A 12,000-nucleotide genomic window follows, 5' to 3' on the forward strand; every position below is an offset into this window, starting at 1 on the left:
TTTTTTTTGTGCTTGGGGCGGCAGAAATGCTGGAGCTGGCCCTGGGTGGCTCTCAAGCTGTCTGGAGTGGCTCATGAGTGACAGTACCAACCTCAGGGCAGACTTAAGAAGCAGGGCACAAACCCCACACTGGTTATGAGTTATATACTTTGATTTCATCTACCAAGTATCAAGTGTGAACTCTTCCAGCACTACAACAGCCTTCACATGAAGTCACAGACAGTCCCTTTGGGTACTCCAGCTGATCTTGCCATCCAGGTAAGCTTGCCTTTGTGATAAATGGTCCCTTACATCAAAAATCATAATAATATTCAGGTTACTCCCAGTTCCAAAGGACTGGTCACTTACCCCAGGTAAATTGCACCTCAGAACCCACACCAAAGATAAGGCCTGTAGCCAATCCGATAATAAATTAATTAAAGATTTATTAATTAAGAAAAAGAAACAAGTTATTTACAAGGTTAAAGCAAGTAAACATACACACACAAATGAGTTAGTCTTAGGTTCCAAAAGGTAATAAAGCTGCTGTAATATGCAAGCGCTATAAAAGCTCCAGGGTTAACCTAGGCCAAGCACAGGGGATCCCTTGCTTATGCTTAAAATCTTGCCCTCTCCAAGGGGTTATCTTCACATACAGCACTGCAGCTGTACTGCAGCTGTAGCATTTTAATAAATACACTCCTACGCAGACGGGAGAGCTTTTCCCGTTGGTAGGGCTCTACAACTTCACGGTCCATTTTGGTCATTTCATGGTCATAGGATTTTTAAAATAGTAAATTTCATGATTTCAGCTATTTAAATCTGAAATGTCATGGTGTTGTAATTATACGGATCCTGGCCCAAAGAGGAGTTGTGGGGGGTAGCAAGGTTATTGTAGCGGGGGTTGTGGTACTGCTACCCTTATTTCTACACTGCTGCTGGTGGCGATGCTGCCTTCAGAGCTGGACAACTGGAGAGAGGTGGCTGCTGGCTGGGAGCCCAGCTCTGAAGGCAGAGGAGCCGCCAGCAGCAGCACAGAAGTAAGACTGGCAGCCGCCACTCTCCGGCCACCCACCTCTGAAGGCAGCAATGCAGAAGTCAGGGTGGCATGGTATGGAAGTGCCACCCTTACTTCTGTGCTGCTGCTGGTGGGGCACTGCCTACAGAGTTGGACGCCCGGCCAACAGACGCCAGTCTGCTGCTGCCCAGCTCTGAAGGCAGTGCAGAAGTAAGGGTTGCAATACTATGATCCCCCCTAAAATAACCTTATGACCCCCCTGCAACTCCCTTTTCAGTCAGGACCCCCAATTTGAGAAATTATGGTCTCCCCCATGAAATCGGTATAGTAAACGGTAAAAGCACACAAAAGACCAGATTTCACAGTCCATGACACTTTTTTCATGGGTGTAAATTTTGTAGGGCCCTACCCATTGGTGTAGCTAATCTACCTTCCCGAGAGGCAGGAGCTACATCAGTGGGAGAACCTCTCCTGCTGACATAGTGCTGTCTACACGGGGGAATAGTTTGCTATAATTATGTTGCTCTGGGGTGTGGATTTTTCTTGCCCCTGAATGATGTAGTTATGCTGATATAGGTCTGTAGTGTAGACCTGGCCCAAGTCCAAGCAGCATAGAGATCCAGTTTCTTCTTGTCAGGGATTTTTATTTGTTTTCTCCCAGCATTCAAGCTGGTGGGATGAGTTCACTTGCAGGTCTCTGCTTCATGCGGGGAGAGAAATGTAATTAACAAAGTCTTTATTTCACAAGGGATCATTTGGGTTTAGTTGGCATTCTTGTGTGCAGGACCTAACACCTTCTTTAGGAAGCCAGCCTTTACATTAATTATTGCGTCTTTTCTGTTTGCGTTACAAAGTTACAGGTTTACAATGCAAACACTTAATATAACCTTATCCTATGGGGTACAGATGTTAAGTGAGATTAATACATTCAGCATCCTACAAGCATTTCATAAAGTCTAAGCACTAAACACATTTTTATAAATCTAATAGCTATTTTAATAATTCTAACACACAGGTGAACCAGACTGTTTTCCAGCTATGCCTTTGTCAGTGTTCACGTGGGACCTAGGGGTCTTGACATGAGCAGGCATCTGGTCTGTCAGTCTCACAGTGGCATCCTCAAAGCTTGTCCTAAACATGTCCATCGCTGTCTTCTGACCATATCTGATGCTTTGTTGGTTTGCTCTCCTTAGAATTTCTGATGTTGCAGAAATTCTTTTCAAAGAACTCTTAAAGATCTTTTTGCAGGCATTTACTTGGAAGGAGTTGATTTTCTTATCAATTTCTGTTGTAGATTTCCATGAGTCTGATTTATTGTGTTTGTGGCAGATCTTCCAAATCTTTTCAAGTTTATGAAAGTTGTTTGCTGCTCTGGATACTTGTTGCTTGACATCTAGTATGGTGTCACTATCGTTGCCAGTATATGGTGTAATGCTGGCAGACTATGTAGCTCATGCCAAGGTCCCCATGCCTCAAATGAATATTAACAAATAATTGCTCAGTATAATATTTACCTGGAACGGGGACTTCCCCCAGTAGAGGGAAAGATCATAATGTCCACAGAAAGAGGAATTGTAGGAAACACTGCCAGGTTAAAAATCAGAGGGCCAAATCCTGAGATGTGCTGAACAGTTGCATTTCCTAGGTTCTGGAGCCTGATATACCTTCAATATAAGAGGAATAGCCTTACTCTCCGCTTCCCCTTTCTCAGCCCGGGTGGGAAGGATATAGCTGGGGCATAACGTGCTCTAGCAAGCTCCAGCAGGCGAGTGCCCATTGGGGGTGGTCTTAGCCAGGGCATAGTTTGGAGTAGTGTTAAGTTATGTGCAGGGGCGGCTCCAGGCACCAGCGCCCCAAGTGCGTGCCTGGGGCGGCAAGCCGCGGGGGGTGCCCTGCCGGTTGCCGTGAGGATGTGGAAAGGGATCTCGGGGTCATAGTGGACCACAAGCCAAATATGAGTGTAACACTGTTGCAAAAAAAAGCAAACATCATTCTGGGATGTATTAGCAGCAGTGTTGTAAGCAAGACATGAGAAGTAATTCTTCCACTCTACTCCACACTGATTAGGCCTCAACTGGAGTATTGGGTCCAGTTCTGGGCGCCACATTTCAGGAAAGATGTGGACAAATTGGAGAAAGTCCTGAGAAGAGCAACAAAAATGATTAAAGGTCTAGAAAACATGACCTATGAAGAAAGATTGAAAAATTTGGGTTTGCTTAGTCTGGAAAAGAGAAGACTGAGAGGAGACATGATGATAGTTTTCAAGTACACCTCTACCTCGATATAACGCTGTCCTTGGGAGCCAAAAAATTTTACCGTGTTATAAACTTGCTTTGATCCGCTGGAGTGCGCAGTCCTGCCCCCCCCCCCCCGGAGCACTGCTTTACCGCGTTATATCTGAATTCTGTTATATTGGGTCACGTTATATCGAGGTAGAGGTGTATATTTGATAATGTAGAAAAACATCCAAAAATAGTTAATAAATTTCAATTGGTATTCTAGTGTTTAACAGTGTGATTAAAACCAGTGATCTGCTAGGCCATTCCAATCCTTGACTCTGGGAGCCAGTCTTACCGTGCTCTGTTGTGAGAACCCCCACTCCTGGGCTGTTCACAAACAGCTGCTCCCAGCTACTTACAAGCGAATGACACTAGCCAATATCTCCGGTCCCAGACACAACCCTAGGAGCTTCTGTCTTGCAGTGTCCAGTTATGCCCACTGGATGCTGCAAGCTTATATAAATTTGTCAATTTAACAAAGAAATTGATATATACCAGGCTTGTTATCCCAAAGGGAGTCGCTGACATACTTCAAACCAAGCGCACTGCTTCAGGTAGAACAAACAAACAGATTTATTAACTATAAAGATAGATTTTAAGTGATTATAAGTCAAAGCATAACAAGTCAGATTTGGTCAAATGAAATAAAAGCAAAATGCATTCTAAGCTGATCTTAACACTTTCAATGTCCTTACAAACTTAGGTGCTTCTCACCACAGGCTGGCTGGTTACTTTTCAGTCAGACTCTCTCCTTTGATCAGCGTTTCAGTCGCTTGGTGGTGGTGGTGTCTGTAGATGTAGGTTGAAGAGAGAGAGCATGGCAAAATGTCTCTCCCTTTTATCATGTCCTTTCTTTCCTCCTGGCTTTGCCCCCCCGTCAGAGTCAGGTGAGCATTACCTCATCGCAGTCCCAAACTGACCAAAGGAAGGGGGTGACTCCCTTGAGGGTTTAACAGATTCTTTTGTTGCTGTCTAAGCCAGTGTCCATTGTTCCTGTGAGGCTGGTCTGGTCTGGTCCCATCCATGCCCTGACGAGGTGTGAACTGCCTCTCTGTTCTTGGAGAGTTTTTGCATCGGCCTGCTTTAAGCCATGAGGATACATTTTCAGCCTCATAACTATATACATGAAATTATAACCTATAACCGTACTATAACATTACTGTAACAATTACTAGAACATCACTATAACAACCACGCTCAGTGCATTATGAGCCTTCCGAAGACACGCAACATGACTAACTTTGCATTGGATACCACACAATCATTTTATAAAGATGAACATGGGGGTGCTGGGTGTTCCCCCAAGGTACAGAGCATCACAACATCCAAAAATATTTAAATAAATGGTATTCTATTGTTTAACAATGCGATTAATCACGATTAATTTTTTTAATCGCTTGACAGCGCTAATTAGTAGGTATAGTGGGAAGCAGTGTTGGGACATGGATTAGATTTAGGCTGGGGTTTGCAGTTTGGGCTACAGGATAAATCAGGACTAGGATTTGGGTCAGAGTGCTGACACTTCATCAGCCTCTCTTGTGAGATTATGGCCTCAAATGGCTGATCAGCTATTCTTGCAACATTTCCATCACCTTGGGCTACATCTAAACCAGGTCTAGAAAATAGGCATTCTGGTTGTGCTTCCAAGCTAGCAACAAAACTATAAGGGCACAGTCAGATCTAAGGATCTGAATGTTCATCTTGCCTCCTCTGTCTTCCCCAGGGGCGGCTCCAGGCACCAGCACAGCAAGCGCGTGCCTGGGGCGGCAAGCCGCAGGGGGCGGCCTGCCGGTCGCCGTGAGGGCAGCAGTCAGGCGGCTTTTGGCGGCGTGCCTGCGGGAGGTCCGCCGGTCCCGCGGTTTCGGCGGCAATTCGGCAGCAGGTATGCCGAAGCCGCGGCACCGGTGGACCTCCCGCAGGCATGCCGCTGAATCTGCATGACCGCGGGCGTGCCGCCAAAAGCCGCCTGACTGCCGTGCTTGGGACGGCAAAAACCATAGAGCCGCACCTGGTCTTCCCACAGGAAATTGGTGTAATTCATATTTGTGATTCTATTCAGGTCCATGATCTCTAGGAGTAAATGTGTGTTCAAACATGATGAGTAAGATTAAATTAATTGTGAGGGAAGTCTACTGACTTCAAAGAAGTTGCATAAGGGATGAAACTATCCCCATTTGTTTATGCTTTAAATCTAATACATTTGCAAGTTCCCTCAGTCTTAAAACTCCTTTTCAAGAAAGTGGTTATAGCCACTTAGATTTCCATGTAGCTGGCCAGAGGGAATAGCCCATGCAGATAAGATTCTCATAAGCAAGTTTCATTCTGTCTAAGCTAGCATCTGGCTATTATAAATGTAGGGTTTTTTTGGCTAATGTACAATATAATGTCTTACAGCTGTGCACCAATAAAATTGCTTTTAGTCACTCCCACACAGAATACCAGGACTTCCCCCCGCCCCAACAGGCTTTTCTTATGAGTATCACAAGTTATGTGCTTAGTCACTGGGGTTATAAATAGACCAATCACTATGCTCTGTGGAAATGAATAGCTTAGATATGTGGCTAGTTGTGTAAGTGAGAATCGTGAGAAAACAGTCTGAATGTAATCCAGTGGCAGAAGTAATTTAAATATATTTAAAGGTGTTGTCCTCTGCACATATTTGGAATTATTTCTCACTGAGGGTGAAATTCGTTCCCCCAAATGCCCACGTAAAAGCCCAACTATTTGAGCTCTGTGTGAGTGGAGTGCAGGAAGGCTGAAGATGCCAGTAATAATTATATAAATCCAAGCCATTGCTTTGTAGTCTGGCTTCTGGTCATGAACTTCCAGTTCACAAAATTTCAGACTGTACTTATTCTTTATTGAAAAAAATCTGCTGACTAATTATTCAGTCCAGTAGAGAACAAACTTGTAATGATGTACGTTTCCCAAGGCTTGTTGGAGGCATTTCTTATAACAAGATGTTTCTGTTAGAATTAATATCTCTGTTTGCATCATTATTCCTGGCATGACATCCAATTATTTGAAACATCTGTTACACTATGGCCTATACAGGCTTGGCTGGAGAACAATAAAGAGACTATGTGTGGTTTTAAGGCTTAATGATGTGAGTGGAAAAAGACTCCAACTGACTTCAATAGGCTTTGGATCAGGCCCTAAGAAAGAAGTAGTACCATAATCTTCCCCTCTGAATTACATGACTCCCTCTTCTCTGAAAATCTCTGAATTAGACGTGAGCCCAAACCAAAATTCCAGTTCCAAACACTCCACATACTTTGAGGTTGCTCAGCTCACTGTGCAGCTGCCCCTTCTATCTGTGAAGGATGAACCAAAACCCAGGATTCAAACACCCCAAATGTGGAATACATTTATATCTGTATGTCTAGCCATTTCTGCTCCTTACCTGTATAATGTCCCATACCAAAACCCCACGACTAGAGTTAGTCAAAACATTTTCATTGGAAAAATTGGGTTTGGTCAAAAAACTAAATTTTTCACATACACACAATTCATTTACAACCAAAATACACAAGTTCACAAAAATTCCCCAAAATCATGAATTTTTTTGCCAAAAAAACTGACTTTTTTTTTACTATAAAACTGAAAAATTTTGGTTTTCAGTTTGTTTTTAAACAAAAAATTGAAAATGGCTTTTGTCTAAAAATTTTCCAAAAACATTTTCTTTAATATGTTTTAGATGGGGAAAGCATTTCGTGACCAGGTCTATCCATAACCACATACCTACACAAATTCTGGGTAAGTTAAAATCTCAGGCCATGACTACATGAGCAAGCGTAGAGTGGCACAGCTGTACCGATCCAGCTGCGCCGCTGTAAGATTGCTCGAATAGCCATTCTATGCCGGTGGGAGAGAGCTCACCCACTCACACAATGAAACCACCTCCACAAGCAGCGGTAGCTACGGCAGCGGGAGAAGCTCTCCCACCGACATAGCACTGTCCATACTGGCGCTTCTGTCAGTGTAACTTATGTCACTCAGGCTTTTGGTGTATTTTTACAACCCTGAGCAGCACAAGTTATACCGACAAAAGTGATAGTATAGACATGGCCTCAATCCGACTTTTGTGGCCTTCGTTACTCTCTACTAGGAATGAAATAAAATGTTGGGATGTTACACAGTATTATGGTATAAAGGCAAGAGGAAATAATTCCATCCTGTGAAGAGATGGATTTTCTGAATCTATTATTTCACACTATTTAAAAGAATCACTCAGCAGAACTTCTGTCCTCAGACATCACAGACCTGACTCATACGCTACTATGGCACTATTGATGAAAATCACTCTGTGCTCCCATTTTCATCTATGACACACATTTGAACCACTACGAAACGCCTTATAAGGCAATCATATTGGCCTTGCTTTGAACAAATGCTAGTCTATTTGGACTTAATTTAAAAAAACCCCCGCAGATTTATGATGGAGAAGGGGATTGCACAGGCTTTTAAGTGATTTGGGATTTGAAAGCAGATGTTCTGAGCAGGAAAAGCTAGCTGCAGTTTCTCATGAAATGAGTCAGTTTTTCATTATAAAAGATCCTCTTGGGTCTTTATATTTTGACAACAATACAAACAATTAAGACATTTCAATGGGATTCACAGAGTTATAGGACATCCAGAGGTGGAGCTTTGGCTTTTCCAGGACTGTAAATGTGCTTATAAGCCTTCAGAACTGTGTCTTTTCACTTCCCAAGAAAGTAGAGTCTTGATTCTGCCTGTCTTCCACTTATGTCAATTAGTGTCTTACTCCATGAATAGTACCACTGAACTCATTCAGGACTAGTCACAGAGTGAGACACTGCTCAGTGTGATCAAAGGTAACAGAATATCAGGCCTTTACATTTTGGAGGTGCTATCCATATCCACAGAGACAAGGATGCATTTCCTTGTAGACCTCAGCTATATATGCATTGGCAACTGCAAATAAGCCAGGCCAAACAACACAAACACACACTTTATGAAGTCACTTTATGCCAATCATATTGCTCTGGGCACGGGGTACTGTTGTAACAATCACTAACCATGATTAAGGCTCCTAAGCACTATGATAATACACATAAATAATAATCTGATTTGGGGTCTTATTTATTAAATGCATGTTTTAAAATGGAGTGAAATATAACACTATAAATAATTTGGTTGGGATTTTTGTATTCAAAATCTTATTTTTATTTTGTAGAAATAATAGAAGAGTTATATTCAGGGGTGAGGATGGGGTTAGGTTTGGTAGTAGTTGATCATTTTATGTAGAAAATGAGGGTCTAAAATTGAAATACATTTCTGGCTTATGTTTTTGAGGTTAACAACATAGTTAGTGAGGTTGCTGGCCGGCATATACAGAAGTATTTGTTCAGAATGATATTTACAAAAACACTCTGGCACACCTTGGGTCACACTTTTAAGAGGCAATCCAATAAATGTAGTGAATGAGCACAGTGTACTGCATATCCAAAAATCTAATAGCAGCAGATATTTCCTCTTGAACTTCCATTATATCCAGTGGTATTCTCAAGGGTTACTTGGTGTTGTGCATCCAAATATGATATCCAGAAAAGCATAATGGCTGTACTACAGAGCTTTCCTTTAGCTTACATGGTGTAGTTTTCCCCCAAGAACCACAAGGATTCCAGTATGAGTCCTGAATGAAGTTGTATGTGTATACACAAAGATATGGGATCTCTGCTAAATTACTAAATCCGTTAGGTCTGGTCACAAAGTGGTGAGACAGAACCTGAATGGGAATTAGACAAGCAGGAAACGCCTCTTGATGTGACTACTCTTTAAATGTGAGTAAACTTTTCTGTAATTGTATTTTAATAATTCCTCACTTGCTGTGCTAGTAATTTACCAAAATAAATGGTGACCCAACATCAGACAAGAGCTATTTAGAAGAGAAAAGGAAATCTGGATCTCAAAGGTGGCATTGTTCCATACAAATGAAATATATGAATGAATCAGAGCCAAATAAAACATCCCAAACCAGTATATGGAAGTTAGGAAAATCCCAATAAATAAATGTTTTTCTATAAATTGGAAACCAATACAAAAAGAAGGAAATCCCCTAAAAACATACTGCCAGTTTCTGATCTCAGTTGCACCCGTGTGAATCAAGAGTAATTCCACTGACTTCAGTGCAGTAATTCCCAATTTATACCACATTGCTAGCTAGTATTATTTATTTAGATTTAAGCTACAACAATAATGAATTACAAAACAAAAATGAACATAACTGTGTGATTACTTCTGGAGAGTTATTTCAAAATACTTTCTACTTTTTAATTTTTTTTGGTAAGGGATTTTTTTCAAGGCAAGTATTCACCAAATATTGTAGCAAGGGTACCATAGTCTTGGTAATATTTAATATTAAGAATGGCAAGTTGATAAATATATTCTCTTTCCATATAACACATTTTATTATTCATATCTTTCTAAAGTGTGATTTGGTACTTCCACCAGGAAAATTTAAAACTGAAAAAATATACTTAATAGATTTAACTTACTTAAATCTTAATGGATTTAACTTTTGGTGACCACATTTTAGTGTGAAATTGGTGACCACATTTTAGTGTTGGATTCCTGATAATTTTATCATCCTATTCATATGAAGCAACTTGGTGCTACTTCTTTTATCATAAAACTCAATTTACGATTAGCAACACAATACATGTCTGCGAGAACCATGAAAGGCTGCCTGGAAAAAGATTAATGTGTTTCAAAAATCCAGAGATAAGAAAGCAGAACTTGGGTCTTAGGAAGTACTGAGGCAGAACTCCCATTTACTTCAAAATTAACAGGAAGTTTCATCCTTATTTTCTTGGACAAACTCTACAAAGACCAGAAATGTATCCACCTCTATTTACTAGATAATATCCTCTTTTTTAATAACTGAAAAAAACAAAGCATTGCAATGGTCTAGTCAGGATTCGGTCTGGGTTTAAATTCTATGATGCTACTAAATTTACTTCAGATTCAGCAAAAGAAGATTTTTTGGTCTGTATTCTGGTTCTATGTGCCACTGTCTATTTCTATTTCAGAACTTATCTGTATAATCTGAAATAAGCTTTTGAAAGCATTATGAAAGTAATTAAACTCTATTCAGATTTTATACCAGGAATTAAACCTATCCATTCTTCCCTGCTTCACAATACCTTTAGTTCTCAGGTGAACTAATGAAATGAAGAGCTATTGCCAAATTGACATCAGCTAACCAAACATGATTCAGTCTATTCCAATATTGTTTAATCATTTTCTAATGATGCCTCAACAATTAGAGAGTCCCAACCAATATGTAATAGTCACGATTTTAATCATGGCTTTGATTTCTCTCCTTCTTTCCATTGATAAAGACCCTTTATGTTCCAATCTCTGTCTCATGGGATGCTTTTCATTGCTCAATTTTAAGCTCGTTGAACCTGGGCTGGCCCCAGTTTAGCGTTAAAATTTGGTTTAAACTTTGTGTACTAGTACAGCATCTCAGATTCTCCAGGACGAAATAGGGGCTTTAATTACAAGTGCGGATGTTAGTATTGCATATTACTAGGGCAGCCAAGCACTTCCCATTATAAGATCCTGTTTTCAGTTGCTTATAACTTTGGCAAACTTTAACCATTCAGGCTGAAAATTTACGTGCCTGGTGTCTGCCTGTCAATTATGATTATTTATTATTATTTTAATTTGGTCAATTGTACACATTTCTAAGAACACGGCTTGGGAAGACTATATTATATTGTCCAGCTTAAAAAATTCTGGAGACCTTTTCTTTGAAAAGCTCTAGCACCCCCATGCTTTTTGAAGCAGGGACTTGACATTTGGCAGGGTGGCCTTTGTGTCAGGCATGTTCCTTTTGCTGTCCCTGTGAAAAACTGCCATTTGTTCATGTTCAGGAGAAACTTCTTACACTTTAGCATCAAAATTTTTTCCTGAAGATTCCACCTGCTCTGGGCCTACTTCACCCTGGGGGTAAACAGGACTTCCTCACAATTGCAGCTCTGGGCTGCTGCAGGCCTTGCCAAGTCCGGACACCTGAAATCAGAGCAGGGAGCCTGTCTCTCCTTTCAGAGTAGCAGCCGTGTTAGTCTGTATCCGCAAAAAGAACAGGAGTACTTGTGGCACCTTAGAGACTAACAAATTTATTTGAGCATAAGCTTTCGTGGGCTACTCTCATACTTCTTATCAAACTGTCTGTACTGGGCTATCTTGATTATCACTTCAAAAGTTTTTTTTTCCTCTTACTTAATTGGCCTTTCAGAGTTGGTAAGACAACTCCCACCTTTTCATGCTCTCTGTACGTGTATATATATCTCCTCAATATATGTTCCATTCTATGCATCCAAAGAAGTGGGCTGTAGCCAACGAAAGCTTATGCTCAAATAAATTTGTTAGTCTCTAAGCAGGGCCGGCTGCAGGCACCAGCCGAGCAAGCTGGTGCTTGGGGCGGCAGATTGAACGAGGCGGCATTCCGCCCAATCCTAGGGCGACACGGACGCTTTTTTTTTTTTTGGTTCTGCTCCGGCCGCCCTGTAGGGGGCAGCGGCTCGGAGGACGGGAGCGCCCTGCAGCAAGCCCGGCAGGGCAGCCCGCGTCCTTCCCTCCCAGCCGACCGGAGCGGAGCCCTCCCAGCAGGCGGCGTGGCGGGAGGGGCCGTGTGGCAGCACCCTGCTGTAGCCCTGGCCGCCCCCCTTCTCTCTCTCTCCCGCCCGCTCCCTC

The sequence above is a fragment of the Terrapene carolina genome, unplaced genomic scaffold, assembly GCF_002925995.2.
Source record: "Terrapene carolina triunguis isolate 2854851 unplaced genomic scaffold, T_m_triunguis-2.0 Scaffold210, whole genome shotgun sequence".
NCBI lineage: Eukaryota > Metazoa > Chordata > Testudines > Emydidae > Terrapene > Terrapene triunguis.